Source organism: Notamacropus eugenii, chromosome 4, assembly GCF_028372415.1.
Source record: "Notamacropus eugenii isolate mMacEug1 chromosome 4, mMacEug1.pri_v2, whole genome shotgun sequence".
In the NCBI taxonomy this organism is placed as follows: Eukaryota; Metazoa; Chordata; class Mammalia; order Diprotodontia; family Macropodidae; genus Notamacropus; species Notamacropus eugenii.
In genome coordinates, this window is record NC_092875.1 from 73,821,872 (window position 1) to 73,838,623 (window position 16,752).

The following is a 16,752-nucleotide window of genomic DNA, read 5'->3' on the forward strand; positions in this document are numbered from 1 at the left end:
TCAAACTTAATTTAGCTTTAATATAAAATACCTTTGACTGGTCCAAAAAAGCCCTGTGGTGACCAACGTAATTTAGGGCTATCTAGTTAATTGATATTAGAGCTGGCAATACCTGTGATCATCAGGTTGGTAATGACTTGACATATGAGAAGCCGGAGTCTTGTCAGCCGGATTTCTAATTCTAGTTTTTGACTGATCCATAGCTAGCTGATTTTCCTAGATCCATCTTCAGAGGAGACCTAATTAGTACAGAGGCGATTTAACACAAATTGGTCTCTGTCCCACGGTTAACTTTAAAGGGAATTTTTCGGATGTCGGTCAAGCTAGTGGGAGTCCTTTGGAAGCTGGGAATGGGAAGGACTTACCCCAACCCCATCAAAGTTTAAGATTTCAGGAAAAATAATCCTGAAGGCGCCTGAATCTCTGACCCTGGTGATGTGGGAGGCTGTCCATTCCGCTTCCTCAGTTTCAATCCTCTTTGGGCACTGTAACTGTTGACCTGAAAGTTTGATTAAAGAAAAGGCAACAAGCTAAATGCATAAGTTTATTATTTAATTCCCTTTAAAGTAATGGTTACATAGTAATATGGAGCCAGATATTATCTGACTGCTGATAAAAAAATTGGCTAGGCTTAAATCTGTTTTAGGACAAAGAAGGTGTTCTGTGTCCTTCAGATTTATGGTCTCCATGAGTGATTAACTAGACCATTTGAAAGGAACTTCTTAATTGCATAAGCTGTAAATATAATAAGATAACAGTTTGACAAAGTTTCAAATAGAAATTACGGTCCAAGATGTCTGTGTTTTCTTTACCATGAACATGCCATAACAGTATATGTCCACAAAATATTAAGATATGTAAAATGTCCCATTATTCAGAAAAAGTGTCTTAGGTTAAAGGTCTCTTAAGGAATGTTAAGTCAGCCCTATCTGGCTTTTGTTGACATAGGAAGAGGCATTCTCTGAGTTTGCTTCAGAGAGAACAAAGAGATTATCCCAAAATTTATATTAAATATTATCAATGCCAAATAGCTGCCCAGCTTTTCAGAAGACAACTAGGTGGCACAGAGCATTGGTCAAGAAGATCTTTGTTCAAGTCAGTTCATTCCAGTTTGTTCAAAATGAGGATCATGATAGCACCTACCTCACAGGGTTATTGTAAAGATCAAATGAGATCATCTTCCTCACTGTTCCTATTACATGGTAGGCATTATAATGCCTAAATAAATAAATGTTTATTCCCTTCCCCTTTTTAAGTGTTATCTTCCCCTACTGGAGTGTAAGTTGGTTGAGGGCAGGCATTGTCTTCTTTTTACTTGTATTTGTATTCCCAGTTTAGCACAATGCCTGAGGACACTTAGTAAACACTTGTTGATTTGACTCAACTTGACTAAATAAGTGCAAGATTATTATCATTCTTCTGTTGCTATCATCATGACACTTGGTCAGATTCTCTTGCAGAGCTGCTCTTCTTTAGTCCCCTAGACTTGGAATCATTTACCCCTGTCCCCTTTGCTTACTTTCCATATCCAATTAGTTGCTAAGTTTTCTAATTTCTTTTTCCATGTGTATATCTCCTCATCTTTACTCAGGGAAACCCATCTTTTTTCAAACCTGCATCACCTCTCGCTTGTGCAATAATTTGCTAACTGGTCTACCTGCCACAAGTTTCTCTGTATCCCAGTCCATCACCCACATAGCCACCAATGCAAGTTTCAATACCAGTGCAAGTTCCAATAAACTCCAGTGTTGCCTTATTACCTCAAAAATCAAATGTAAATTACTTTGTGTGGTTTCTCTTCCTATCCTGTCCTCCTTCATGGACTATATGATCCCACTGCACTGGCATATGTGCTGTTCTGCACAGAGTGACAGAAAAATAATTCTTTTATCTATTGCAATCTTGTCTCTTAGGTCATAAAAATTAAAGAAAAGATACATCCAAAGTCCCATGCTTTCTTCAGGGTTGAAAACATTGAGAGTCATAATCCTTGTACATTCCCTAAGGGAACAGACTTCACAAACTCCACAGGTAAACTAATTCAGTTTACAGATTAAACTACTGTTGACCTGAAAACTTGGTTAAAGAAAAGGCAACAGACTAAATGCATACATTTTATGATTTAATTAATTAATTGATCAATTCCCTATTACAGAAAATGGTAACATAATGCATTATGGAGCCAGAAAAATGTTCTGGCTACCCAGTACAGAAATCTTCTGGCTTATATACGTTTTGCTGTGAGAAAGGAACTCTCTTAGTTGAACAAATCATAAATTTAGTAAGACAAGACAATTAACAAAGTAGTGTCGGTTGGGCCTTGAGATTCCAGGCTGTGTAAACATATGTCTCTGTGACATATGATAAGAAAATCCCACCAGGCTTCCAGTCCTAAACAGGCCTTTGAAGTTGTGGTATCTTAACAGAGTTGACAAAGCTGAAGTTACAACCCAGGCCTTATCACTAAGATGCCAGAAGAAGGGTCTGGTAAGGAAGTCCCATTTGCTTGCTTGACATCTAAAGATATTCTTTAAATTAAACAAAGGAGACTATTAGGTCCAGGCTCTTCTTAATTCAAACTTTGGCCCTTATTAAAGTCTAAAATTCATATTAAATATTATCACTACATTTAAAAGGTTCACAAATGCAGTAATTGAAAGGGAAGATTTGCCTGTTGACAAGATAACCAAGAGGATTCATAGTCTGGGAAATGGTACAATAGTTAACTAGGAGAGCTAACAAGTAACTAAATACTTTGGCTTCTATCCTAAGAATGTCAGTGTCAGTGCTCCCTTATTTCATGAGTCAGATTTTGGTCAGGTAAGGTTAATAATTAACAGAAGATGGGCTTTCAGTTAACCAAAAGTTGCAGGAGAAATAAAAGATTTCCCATTATGTTCTCATTAAGATGTAAGTTCCTCAAAAGTAAGAACTATTCATTCATTTTTTTTTATTCCTCACCCTGCAAAGCAAAGAGTAACTACTTAATAAGTAGTTATTGATTGACTGATTGATTACTGGTGGTGAGCATAAGAAAAAAGACTATTGTGAAGATAATTTTGACTTTTGTGCCAACATCTGGTATGGTAGAGAAATTCTCCAAAGATGTTGACAAGTTTTCTAAATCAAGTCTACTTTGTGTATGTGCATATAATAATAAAAATAGTAATAGCTAGAATTTATATAGTGCTTTAAAGTTTAAAAAGCACTTTATAAATAGTATCTCATGTGATCCTCACAACAACCCTGAGAGGTAGGTACTATTATGCCACCTAGTTGCTGTATACACGTATGCATATGCACAGGATCCAACTGATGAGTTCCAGTTGGGTAACACAGCTTCTTCCTTCCTTCCTTCCTTCCCTCCCTCCCTCCCTCCCTTCTCCTTTCCCTTCTTCCCTTCTTCCTTCCACTTCCCCCTCCCTCCTTCATACAATGATTCACAGGGAATCATTCCTTTACCTGCAGATGTTCTGCCCCAAGGAATATAAATTTTGATCATTGAAACCTTGCAAGATATCCTGGGGTTTATGGGCTGGATTTCTTTTTTAAAAAATTTATTTAAGTTTTCAACATTCGTTTCCACAAAATTTTGAGTTCCAAATTTTCTCCCCATCTCCCCCCCAAAATGCCGTGCATTCTGATTGTCCCTTCTACCAATGTGCCCTCCCTTCTAACACCCCTCCCTTCCCTTATCCCTATCCTCTCTTGTCCTGTAGGGCAAGATAAATTTCTATACCCCATTACTTGTATTTCTTATTTCCCAGTTGTATACAAAAACAATTCTCAAAATTTGTTGCTAAAATTTTAAGTTCCAACTTCTTTTCCTTCCTTTCTTCCCACCTATCCCCACTGAGAGGCAAGCAATTCAATATAGGCTATATATGTGTAGTTTTGTAAATGACTTCCATAATAATCATGTTGTGTAAGACTATATTTCCCTCCATCCTATTCTGCCCCCCATTTCTTCTGTTCTCTCTTTTGACCTTATCCCTCCCTAAGAGTGTTTACTTCTAATTGCTCCCTCCTCCCATTTGCCCTCCCTTCCATCATCCCTCCCACCCTACTTATCCCCTTCTCCCCTACTTTCCTGAAGTGTAAGACAGATTTTCATACCAAATTGAGTGTGCATGTTATTCCTTCCTTGAGCCAAATGTGATGAGGGTAAGCTTCACTTTTTCACTCTCACCTCCCCCCTTTTCCCTTCCATTGGAATAGCTTTTTCTTGCCTCTTCTATGAGAGATAATTTGCCCCATTCCATTTCTCCCTTTCTCCTTCCAATATATTGCTCTCTCATCCCTTAATTTTATTTTTTTAGATATGATCCCTTTCTGTTCAACTCACCCTGTGCTCTCTGTCTTTCTCTCTCTCTCTCCCCCCCCTCTCTTTCTCTCTCTCTATATATATACATACATATATATATATAGGTGTGTGTGTGCATGTGTGTGTGTGTGTGTGTGTGTGTGTGTGTGTGTGTGTATTCCCTCTAACTACCCAGATACTGAGAAAAGTTTCAAGAGTTACAAATATTATCTTTCCATGTAGGAATGTAAACAGTTCAACTTTAGTAAGTCCCTTGTGATTTCTCTTTCCTGTTTACCTTTTCATGCTTCTCTTGATTCTTGTGTTTGAAAGTCAAATTTTCTTTTCAGCTCTGGTCTTTTCATCAAGAATGCTTGAAAGTCCTCTATTTCATTGAATGACCATTTTTCCCCCTGAAGTATTATACTCAGTTTTGCTGGGTAAGTGATTCTTGGTTTTAATCCTAGTTGCTTTGACATCTGGAATATCATATTCCATGCCCTTTGATCCCTTAATGCAGAAGCTGCTAGATCTTGTGTTATCCTGATTGTATTTCCACAATACTTGAATTGCTTCTTTCTAGCTGCTTGACCTGGGAATATTTTCTCCTTGACCTGGGAATTCTGGAATGTGGCTACAATATTCCTAGGAGTATTTCTTTTTGGATCTCATTCGGGAGGTGATCAGTGGATTCTTTCAGTATATATTTTACCCTCTGGTTCTAGAATATCAGGACAGTTTTACTTGATAATTTCATGTAAGATGATATCTAGGCTCTTTTTTTGATCATGGCTTTCAGGAAGTCCCATAATTTTTAAATTGTCTCTCCTGGATCTATTTTCCAGGTCAGTTGTTTTCCAATGAGATATTTCACATTATCTTCCATTTTTTCATTCTTTTGGTTGTGTTTTGTGATTTCTTGGTTTCTCATAAAGTCATTAGCCTCCATCTGTTCCATTCTAATTGTGAAAGAACTATTTTCTTCAGTGAGCTTTTGAACCTCCTTTTCCATTTGGCTAATTCTGCTTTTGAAAGCATTCTTCTCCTCATTGGCTTTTTGAACCTCTTTTGCCAATTGAGTTAGCCTATTTTTAAAGGTGTTATTTTCTTCAGCATTTTGGGGGGGTTTCCTTTAGCAAGCTGCTGACTCACTTTTCATGATTTTCTTGCATCTCTCTCATTTATCTTCCCAATTTTTCTTCCACCTCTCTTACTTGATTTTCAAAATCCTTTTTGAGCTCTTCCATGGCCTGGACCATTGCATATTTATTTTGGATGTTTTGGATGTAGAAACCTTGACTTTTATGTCTTCTCCTGATGGTAAACATTGTTCTTCCTCATCCAAAAGGATGGGAGAGAATACTTGTTTATCAAGAAGGTAACCTTCTATAGTCTTATTTTTTTTCTTTTTTGGGCATTTTCCCAACCAGTTACTTGACTTTTGGGCCCTTTGTCAAGAGTAGGATATACTCTGGGGACCTGTAAGATCTCATTTCCTCCAGTGTGGCACAATCAAGGAAGAGGAGTTTATTCCCTGGCTGGGCTGGAGACTGAGGTTCAGATCAGCTGCTCAGTTCCCCCAGGGGTTTTATCCAACAGTGGATTCTGACTGCTGCCTGCCCCATCACCATAACCACTGCTGCTGCTGCTGCTGCTGCTGCTGCTGCTGCCACTGCTGCCGCCTGGGGCCAGGGCTAGGGGCAGACTCTGCTCCCTTGTCATGAGGTGAAAAAGCCCTTTCACTGACCTTTGAAGCTTCCTTTGGCACCTTTGTGTTGAGGGATCTGTGAACCTCTGCTGCTGCCACCACAGATTCCACCCCCAAGGCCTGCTCCAGTCTGGTGCCTCAGAGCCAAGACTGGACTGGGTTTTGCTCTGCATCTGGTGCAACACTTTTCCCATCGACCTTCTAGGTCACCCTGGTCTGGAAATTTCCACTCCATCATTCTGTGGCTTCTGCTACTCTAGAATTTGTTGAGAGTCTTTCTTTACAGGTATTTTATGGACTGTGGGGGAAGAGCTAGAGTATGTGCATCTTTCTACTATACCATCTTAGCTCTGCCCGTGCCTTAAACCCAAATCACTTTGACTTTCATGGAATGGCCAAAAATAAGTCCCAACCCCAGCCTCATTTGGTCATTGTTTGGACCCTGATGTCTCAGAGTGAGTGTAAATAGCAATTGTTTCTGTTTTGGCCAGAAACCCTGAGGGTCTTCCTCTCCCAGACTGATTTTTTGGGGCTGGGGAAACATTCTCCTCTATGATAAGCTCCCCCTGAAACATCTCATCAAGCATGAGCACAAGTTTCTGACCTTTTTCCTCATCAGGATCCTGTTTCTGCTAGGTTACAACTCTGATTAGCTGCTGTCACTCAATGCTGAGAGAAGTTTTAATCCTGTGGAAAGAGAATGCCTTCTTTTGTTTCCCACAAATTCTCCCCCCTTTTTTTTAATCAAAATTTTTTTCTACACCTAAATCCAATCAATACCTCCTCACTTTCTTTCCCCTCATCTGTCTCCTCTTTAAGTAAATATGAGAAGGGAGAGGAGTTGATCCTAAAAAGGGGACAATCCTCTTTTATAAGTACAAATACAGGGACTCAGAAGAAAAAGGTAAATCAATGAATTGTCCTTTTAGAAGTTCCATCTCATCTAGTAATCTGGGGAAGAACATCATCTCATGCAGCTTTCTGGTCTGGATTGAATGAGCACTCAAGTTATCTTCATCAGAGCATCACAGCATCTTCCCATCACCTTCCCATAGAAAACCAGATGTCCATTCTCCTACAGAACTTCAGATATCAGAATTGCTTTTACACAATTTCTACCAATTCAAAGAGAACTTTAGAAACACAATACAACTTAGAAATATAGTAATAACACAAACAACAACTTCAGAAGATAGCAATTGCATTTCCAAAAATTATTGATCTTATTACTTTTGGCATTTAAAAGTTATCAAAGTTACCAGGTATGGAACAATTATCTTAAATTGTAGTCCTTATGTTAAGTATTTTACAATCATAAGGCCAAATAACAATATGTAAACACTTTAATTACATGCATATTATATATATATATTATATATATAAAGACCAATTTGAATAACTTTTTTTCTATTCCTTTAAAAAGTTCAAAAATTTGAAATTATGTTAGCCTAAAATGTGATAAATTAATATTCTAACTGTTGTCTTTAGTCCAGACAAAAGAGATCCAAATAATTGGAACCAAAGCACCTCTGGAACTTAATAATTAATTGAATAGTAATAATTACAAATCACAATAATCAATATCTTTACCGCAATCAGTACCTATTTTGAAATTCAATAACCTTCCATAAATCCATCCTGGAAAGCAGATAGACCTAATCCCTTCTAACTTTCCATCATTAAATCAGGCTACAAATTTTCCTCTGACCTAATTCTGACAAATTAGCTTCTGACCTAGCACTCTTTTAGCATTCCCAAATCTTCTGAAGTAAGATCGGGGAAAAGAGTAGCTAAAAGCATGTGGTCCTCAGGGCACATGGGTTAGCTGCTGTCCCACCCAAATCCCTCTTTTTTTATTCTACCTTACTAATCTTCACTCAGACCACCTCCATTTTCCTTTATATTAGTTAAATGCTTTACAGTTTACATACCGAGAGAGAGCCACATTTCTTCCCCAATCTGGACAAAGAGCTTTTTATAATGCATTTTAAACAGACCCCTGAAATCCTAAAGCAATCCCATTATACAAACTTTAGCTTTGAGATCTAATTAAACTTGAATTCAAAACTCTCAGCTTTTCACTCTAGGCTGCCTGCTTGAGATAATTTTTTCTGCTAATCTTCCACAAACTTCTAGCAGAGTTTCTTCATGCTTTTAATAAAATCTAGCCTATTTTAAGTATTGAATTAAGAGTGACACGTCTCACTTTTCACATTTCCAAATACAATCAGAATGAATTCAATCACTCTTCAGTTGTGTCCCATCACAGAAAAACCTCTCCTTTAGACAGGGAAGGAAATGCCAAATGCCAGTCAGCCTGCCCCTTCCTGATCTGAGGGGAAAAGAGTTCCCCATCTCCTTTTTTTTTTTTTCTGATCTTTCTTTTCACATTCAAAACTTGGTCAGAGCTTAGAATACAGAAAGAAAGATTTTTTTAAAAAATAACTTTTAAAAAGTTTTCAAATTCTCCATTAACACCATTCATGCAAACAGACTAAGCCAAAAGAGCAAAATACCTTTCTCTCTCCTTTCTACATGCTTAAACTTTCTTGCCTTTCCCTCTGGTGGACTTTAATTAAAGCCCCTTTAAAACTGCACCTATTTTTTCTGGTTCTGATCTGACACTTTTCCTACACTCTTCAACTTTCCTTTAGCCATCATATAAACTAAACAGTAAAATCTTTTTCTCTCTTTTATCCACTCACTCCTTTGATACAAATGCAGGGAGGGAGGGAGAAGGGTGAGATAGAGAGAAAGGTGTTTGAATGATTCAACTACAGCCTTTTACTGCTTTTGCTAGCTGGCTGCATTTACAACCTTACATGAAACACTTCACAAATACCCACAGACAAGACATTTGGCAAAGCATTATAGAGTGCACACCAATTTAGAATTTAAATTCAGACTGGTCAAAAATTCAGAGTTCTAACTCTGATTTTTAGCCAATTTCAAAAGGATTCTTCCCAGAATCTAGATTCACTTCTCCCCTTTTCCCCTCTCACTTCACTCCCTTTCTTCTCTTGGGAGCAGAGGGTTTAAACCAGTATTCATCCCCACAGGCTTTTTCGGAAGAATATCCAAGGATTTCATCGACCGCCAGTACCAATATTTCCTTAGAGCTCTCATTTTCCATTCTAGGCAAACCTTACTTCTGAACCCAGAATTCAAAGTGAAACAAAGCGAAATTCAGATCTGTATTTTCCTGCTGTTGCTCAGATCAACTCAACTTACGCTCCCTCCACCCATTCAGTCTATTATTTTACCTGTGTTCCTGGGTTCACAATGATTTCAAATAGTTCCAGGGAAGTTAGCAGTCTGAAGAGGGGAAACTTGCCTAAGGATGTTTGGGCTGTTGAAAAGCAACACCTCACACCTCCCCTCCTCCGTAGTGTTTCTCTTCTTCTGATGCTAGAGATCTTGGATGAGCCCCCAAATGTGAGAAACATGCTCACTTTAAACAAAGAACAATACTTGTTTTGAAATCAGGAAAGTTTTTATTAATTTTTACATTTATTCCCCCTGCCCCTCCAAATGAATGGATAACATGGACTGCTACATTTGCTCAGACCAAGGCAAGTTTTTTTGTTCTTGTTTTTTGCTATTCCAAATTTGAATCTCCTGCCTCACTCTTCATTGGGTAGAGGCAGCCCCCCTGAACATTCTCCTCTCTGATGGGCTCTCCCTCAAACAGCTCATCAAGCATGAGCACAATTTTACCTGATCAGGATCCTGTTTCTGCCAGGTCACAACTCTGATTAGCTGCTATCACTCAAAGCTGGGAGGAGTTTTAATCCTGTGGAAACAGAGTTCCTCCTTTTGTTTCCCACATGGTCCTCTTTGAGAATGAAGGACAAACAACAACGATAACATGTCTACACACATACACACATGTCTGTAACATTTATGTTTTGTCCCTCCCCCAGAGCCAGGAAGGTTACATCTCTCTTCAGGGCTCCTAGGGATAAACCTGAAAGGTTAGGATGTCTTTTCTTCACTGCCATGGGCCTGACACCCTCACTCACAACCGACTTTGTTCCCTATATCATTAGGGGCAGTAACTCAGTTTTCCAGTTCCATTTAACCACTTAGCATTGTAACATGGATTGACTTTTACAAAGGAATATTTACTTCAAAGATATACCAAGAACAAAGTTACAAACATTTTCCCCAACACCATGGGGTGGGAGGTGGGGGGGGGGGGGGACAGGGAGGGGAATAATCACCCATATACCACTTTTGTCCCTAAGGGAAGAACGTCTTAGACTCCTAATTTAGTTCAGTTCCTATATAGGATGGTAAGTTCATATCCAGACACAGCACGACTGTTAGATGAGTCCTTCTCCAGGGCTGCGGGTCCTGAAGATTACCCTGAAGATCATCACACTGATGCTATGCTATCTACAAACCCTAGCCTGGATTCCTGTGACTCACATGCTGATCTTTGAAATGCTCAAGTTCAGAAACTACACTTCCTTTACCTGCAGTAGAAATACTAAGAACCAAAGCCTATTTCTCTCATGCTATGCGGCCTCAGAGGGTAGAAAGCCCTAACGTGTCTTTCCTGATAGCATGGTCTCTCACCAGATGCCATGGGTGAAGGAGTTGCCAACTGCAGCCAGCAGACAGGGTCAAAGATGACTCAAGCCTATTTGAAGATCTCAACAGTTCTGGCTATGTAACCAATCCAAAAAGATTCCTCCAACCTCATGGTTAGTCAACTGAAATCACTTGAAGAATGCTCCCCAGTTTATCCAAGATACTTGCCATATACACCAGCATGATTCTCCCAGAAGCAAGTTTCCTACATCCTTCATGTGGAAAGGTGATACCAGGCTAACAAGCTAATGAAGACTGCACATGCATGCACAGAAACACACGTACACACACTGTCAGTGACTTCATTAGTTCATTGCAAAGACAGAAGTATAGCAAAAACTATACTGGAAGATATAGCTCAAGTCTGACAAATTTAAGAGGTTTGTAGACCCTTCAGAAAGCTCACACCTGTACTTCAGAAGACAGTCAGAAAGACCTGAACATGGAAGGTATGTAAAACATCCTCTTAAAAAAATGAAATTAAGAGACTGATGGGGAAATCATACACATTCACACACATACACACGCACATATTCAAAACGTTGGCTAACTACAACAATGGTTAAAATCAATATCAAACTGGAATGAAAAAGAGTTTTGACTTGACCTGTTCAGATGAACTGCCCAAGCTAAAAATTGGGAAATGAAACAAGGCAAAGCTCAGATTATCACCTTTTTCTGCATAAGTTTGACTAAAAGCAGTTATCGAATGAAGAAGGCCAAAAAAAAAACCCAGAAATCTCTTTAGCTAGCAAATCATTGAACTCCTTGCAGAGAAGAAGGACATGACTTTCAAGGGCAACATTTGTTTAGAATTTGAACTCATGGATAAAATATTGCGGAAGAGAATGGGAGGAGTTTATATGAGAGAAAAAATTAAAAAGCAACAAAAACCAAGCTTAGTAATAATGCCCAAATGAGCTACTTATCCCAAGAACATTGATAGTTGAATTTAGTAGGAAAACAACAAGATGAAAACTGGAGGACATTTGTTGATATGTGTGTATATGTATGTTATAGGAATTATTTAAATTAAGGTTAAATTACTGTATTTGAATTCAACATCCCAGTTCAGTTATATTACATGAAGAAATTAAAATGGTACCTTTTATGGGCTAGGCTTATATCAGGGACATACAGGAGTACAAGCTTAGTAGTAGAGTTCAATGAAAAGCACATAGCATCCAATCAAAATAAGTTAACAGTAAAAGAGGGATTTAATAAGGATACAGAACTAATTCAAGTAGATGCTGTTCCTCTTGAGTTCTACATTTGCCGCAACAGTGGCAGTGTTTAACCAGAAAACTGTATAAGAGTTCCAACAAACCTGAGGGTCCCCAATTCCTTATAGGTTGGACCTTTCATGCCCCCAGGTAACCAGGAAATCCTATCAACAGCTAAAGCCTCAGTACTTTAGACCATTGAAGTCCAAAGGACAATTCCTTGCCCCTTTAAGGAAAAAAAATAGCCCTTTCTACACAAAACAAATGTTGTCCATATCACATTTCGCTAAAATTTCCTGATTTTTGTCCCCACCATTAAGCCTTCCCTTATAACAAAAACATTTTAAGAAAAACTTATCGGGGGGGAGGAGCAAAGATGGCAGAGTAGAAAGACACACATATGCTAGCTCTGAACCCACAGCCCATAAAATATCTGTAAAAGAAGAACTCCCAATAAATTCTGGAGCAGCAGAAGCCACAGAACAACAGAGCAGACGAGATTTCTGTTCCAGAGGGAACTGAAAACCTGACGCGAAAGGTCTGTCGTGCCCCGGGCCTGGAGCGGAGCCCAGCCCTGCCTGGGCCACATGGAACCAAGAGGAGCAGATCCAAGCAGGCTTCAGGGACAGAATCTCCAGCTGCCACACAGGTCCCTCACCCCACAGGTGACAAGGGTCAGTGAGAGGGTCTCTTTGGCTGGTCGAGAGGGGAGTGGGGTGCCCCCATAACGCAGGCCCCCTCAGGAGACAGCAGTCGGGGCTGTGGTGGACAGGGGCTCCCCAAGCAGGCAGGAGCCTGGATCCATTGTTGAAGGTCTCCACATAAACCCCCTGAGGGAAGTGAGCCACTAGTGGCGGCCCTGCCCCCACCTGACCACCTGAACTTAATCTCACACTGAATAGCAGCCCTGCCCCCGCCCAAAGCTCTGAGGCTGGGAAGCAGCATTTGAATCTCAGACCCCAAGCGCTGGCTGGGCAGATCTGGAGATGTGGTGGGTGTGGAAAGAAGACTCAGAAGTCAAGTCACTGGCTGGGAAAATGCCCAGAAAAGGGGAAAAAAATAAGACTATAGAAGGTTACTTGCTTGGTGAACAGATAATTCCTCCCTTCTTTTCAGATGAGGAAGAACAATACTTACCATCAGGGAAAGACACAGAAGTCAAGGCTTCTGTATCCCACACATCCAAAATAAATATACCATGGGCTCAGGCTATGGAAGAGCTCAAAAAGGATTTTGAAAATCAAGTAAGAGAGGTGGAGGAAAAACTTGGAAGAGAAATGAGAGAGATGAAAGACAAGCATGAAAAGCAGGTCAACACCTTGCTAAAGGAGACCCAAAAAAATGCTGAAGAAAATAACACCTTGAAAAATAGGCTAACTCAATTAGCAAAAGAGGTTCAAAAAGCCAATGAGGAGAAGAATGCTTTCAAAAGCAGAATTAACCAAATGGAAAAGGAGGTTCAAAAGCTCACTGAAGAAAGTAGTTCTTTCAAAATTAGAATGGAACAGATGGAGGCTAATGACTTTATGAGAAACCAAGAAATCACAAAACAAACCCAAAAGAATGAACAAATGGAAGATAATGTGAAATATCTCATTGGAAAAACAACTGACCTGGAAAATAGATCCAGGAGAGACAATTTAAAAATTATGGGACTACCTGAAAGCCATGATCAAAAAAAGAGCCTAGACATCATCTTTCATGAAATTATCAAGGAAAACTGCCCTGAGATTCTAGAACCAGAGGGCAAAATAAGTATTCAAGGAATCCATAGATCACCTCCTGAAAGAGATCCAAAAAGAGAAACTCCTAGGAACATTGTGGCCAAATTCCAGAGTTCCCAGGTCAAGGAGAAAATATTGCAAGCAGCTAGAAAGAAACAATTCAAGTATTGTGGAAATATAATCAGGACAACACAAGATCTAGCAGCTTCTACATTAAGGGATCAAAGGGCATGGAATAGGATATTCCAGAAGTCAAACAAACTAGGACTAAAACCAAGAATCACCTACCCAGCAAAACTGAGTATAATACTTCAGGAGAAACAATGGTCTTTCAATGAAATTGGGGACTTTCAAGCATTCTTGATGAAAAGACCAGAGCTGAAAAGAAAATTTGACTTTCAAACACAAGAATGAAGGTAAACAGCAAAGAGAAGTCATAAAGGACTTACTTAAGTTGAACTGTTTACATCCTACATGGAAAGACAATATTTGTAACTCTTGAAACTTTTCAGTATCTGGGTAGTGGGTGGGATTACACACACACACATGCGCACACAGAGAGAGAGAGAGAGAGCACAGAGTGAATTGAATAGGATAGGATCATATCTTAAAAAAATGAAATTAAGCAGTGAGAGGGAAATATATCGGGAGGAGAAAGGGGGAAATGGAATGGGGCAAATTATCTCTCATAAAAGAGGCAAGCAAAAGACTTTTTAGTGGAGGGAAAAAGAAGGGAGGTGAGAGAAAAACATGAAGTTTACTCTCATCACATTCCACTAAAGGAAGGAATAAAATGGACCCTCATTTTGGTATGAAAACCTATCTTACAATACAGGAAAGTGGGGGAGAAGGGGATAAGCAGGGTGGGAGGGATGATGGAAGGGAGGGCAATGGGAGGAGGGAGCAATTTGAAGTCAACACTTGGGTAGGGACAGGATCAAAAGAGAGAATAGAAGCAATGCGGGGCAGGATAGGATGGAGGGAAATATAGTTAGTCTTACACAACATGACTATTATGGAAGTCATTTGCAAAACTACATAGATATGGCTGACATTGAATTGCTTGCCTGCCAAAGGGAATGGGTGGGGAGGGAGGGATGAAGAGAAGTTGGAACTCAAAGTTTTAGGAACAACTGTCGAGTACTGTTCTTGCTACTGGGAAATAAGAAATACAGGTAAAGGGGTATAGAAAGTTATCTGGCCCTACAGGACAGAAGAGAAGTTGGGGACAAGGGAAGGGAGGGATGATAGAAGAGAGGGCAGATTGGTGATAGGGGCAATTAGAATGCTCGGTGTTTTGGGGTGGGGGGAGGGGACAAATGGGGAGAAAATTTGGAACCCAAAATTTTGTGAAAATGAATGTTAAAAGTTAAATAAATTAATTTAAAAAAAAAAAGAAAAACTTATCGACAAAATTACCAACTCAGAGCATATGCAGTCTATTATATTTGCTGTCACCCACCTCTCTACTGAGAGAAGGAAATATGTTTTATTATCTACTTTCCAGGACCAAGATTGGTCATTGTAATTCAGCTATTTTGTTTTTATTTTTACTAAAAGAAAAAAGCTTCACTACTTTGATGTACATTATTGTAGGCATTGTGTGTGTTTTTTCCTGATTCTGCTTTTTATAATGTGTTTGAGTTCATACAGGTCCTCCCATATTTCTTTGAATTCGTCATACTCATTTTTTCTTATCCTGAAATAACATTCCATTACATTTGTATAGTATCATTTGTCCAGTTATCTGTTTCCAGCTGTGGTTCTTTTTTTGTTTTAGTTTGATTTTTTGCTGCCACAAAGAAAATTATCAAGAGTTTGGTGAGTTTTCTCATTCTCCTGCATATGTTAAGGTTATTTGTGCAATATTTCAAACCACAGAGATACCAATCACCTTCTGATTATTAATGTTAACTGAGGTATAAAATAGGAAAGCATATAGAAACCAAAATGTTTGTCATTGCCACGGAAGATGCTCTATGCAAGGTCCAAATAGAAGAGGAATGGCTAAGTCCTACAGATACATTCTGTTTGGAAGTCAATCAGGTGCTCCGCTCCAACTCTGTGAACATCATGTCTCCCCCAGGATAAACTCATCACCTGAAAGCTCATCCAATAGGAGGTTGATTCCACCTTTTTACTCAACACGTTTAATACCTCTCCCATCTAACTGGAGGGCAAATCAAAAAACTCCCAAAGCCTTCCTTTATAGAAGGCTTGGAACTTTACAGCTAAATATATTTCTCATCAGTCACTTTGCTTGGTTTCAACTCCATATGAAAGGGTACCCTCTGAAGGGTACCTCTCCTCAACTTTCAGCTTCCTTTTATATATTTTTTCCTCCTTAGATTATAAGCTTCTTGAGGGTAAGAACTCTCTTTTTTTTCTTATTTGGATCTCTAGCAATTAGCACAGTGCCTGGAACATAATAGGTGCTGAAAAAATGTTTATTGACTACTATTTGTGGATGATATTTTGTTGATCACACAATAATTCTTTAATAAGATCTATGATTACTCAACTTCACCATCATTAGATGTTATTTGCAATATCTTTCAAAATAGGAATGTAAAAAGTTTAACCTTATTGAGTGCTTTTGAATTGTCTTTCATTGTTACCTTTTTAAACTTACCTTGTAACTTATATTTGAAAGTCAACTTTTCTATTCAGTTTTGGTGTTTTCATCAGGAATGCTTGGAAGTCCTTAAATATCCTTTTTTTTTTTCACCTTGAAGGATTATCTCCATTTTTTCTGGTTAGGTTACTCTCGGTTGTAATCCTAGTTCCTTTGCCCTCTACAATATAATATTTCAAGCCCTCTGCTCCTCTAATGTGGAGGCTACTAAATCCTGTGTGATCCTGACTTTGGCTCCACAACATTTTAATTATTTCTTTCTGGTTTTTTGCAGTGTGTTCTCCTTGACCTGGAAAGTCTGGAATTTGATTATAATATCCCTGGGAGTTTTCATTTTGAGATCTTTTTCAGGAGGTTACCAGTAAATTCTTTGAATTTCTATTTTACCTTCTGGTACTGAGATATTGGGGCAATTTCCTTGATGATTTCTTGAAATATGATGACTAGGCTCTTTTCTTTTTTTATAATCATGATTTCAACTTGTTGAATAATTCTGAAATTCTCTCTCCTCAATCTAATTTCCATGTCAGTTGTTTTTCCTATGAGATATTAAACATTTTCTT

General features: G+C 38.8%; 1 protein-coding gene across 8 annotated transcripts in view; it reads left to right on the forward strand.

The window, feature by feature from the left end:
• CATSPERD (cation channel sperm associated auxiliary subunit delta) overlaps positions 1 to 16,752 on the forward strand; it is a 147,557-nt gene that overhangs the window by 79,970 nt on the left and 50,835 nt on the right. The gene's annotated exons all lie outside the window — the stretch shown is intronic.